Raw genomic sequence first — 595 nt, forward strand, 5'->3', positions numbered from 1 at the left:
GGAAGAGTGTTTGTATATTTAAAAGCTGGATTTATCTTGGAATTTGTATTAAATCTTTTGACCTCCATAACATGACTTGGAATCATCATATTTCACCCCTGAAAATCCCTAAACTGCTGTCTGTTTCGCGCTCTTTCCAACAGGCCAATTGGAGCGCAGAAATCAATTCTAGGATGAACGAAAACTGTGCCTGAAGTTGCATACAAATTTAATGATGTATCATGTCAACCCTCCTGAAAGTCGCGCAACCTTTTTGGATCGGAGGGAGTACATGACAACTACCGTACAGTTCGTCCAAAAACTATGGACACACACAAAAATTTTCAAGTTGATTGTGTTCCCTTCTGAATCAGTAGAAACTCTTTTGACACAGTATTTGTGATCAAACTAAACTATCATTGCAGTTGCGACAACTGTGAAATGTTGAGCTGTACGAACAAAATCAAATAATTTCATTTTTGCGACTGTCCAAATAGTATGGACGCACCCGTTCAAAAAGGGCTATCGAGTCCTAAGTAGGGCAATTGTAGTCCTAATTAGTTAGAAAGGCAGGACTGAAACATGGCATGCCATTGTGAGCCATTCAATTGTGAAT

This window comes from Aphanomyces invadans (genome assembly GCF_000520115.1).
Source record: "Aphanomyces invadans strain NJM9701 unplaced genomic scaffold supercont1.36, whole genome shotgun sequence".
Classification (NCBI taxonomy): domain Eukaryota; phylum Oomycota; class Saprolegniomycetes; order Saprolegniales; family Verrucalvaceae; genus Aphanomyces; species Aphanomyces invadans.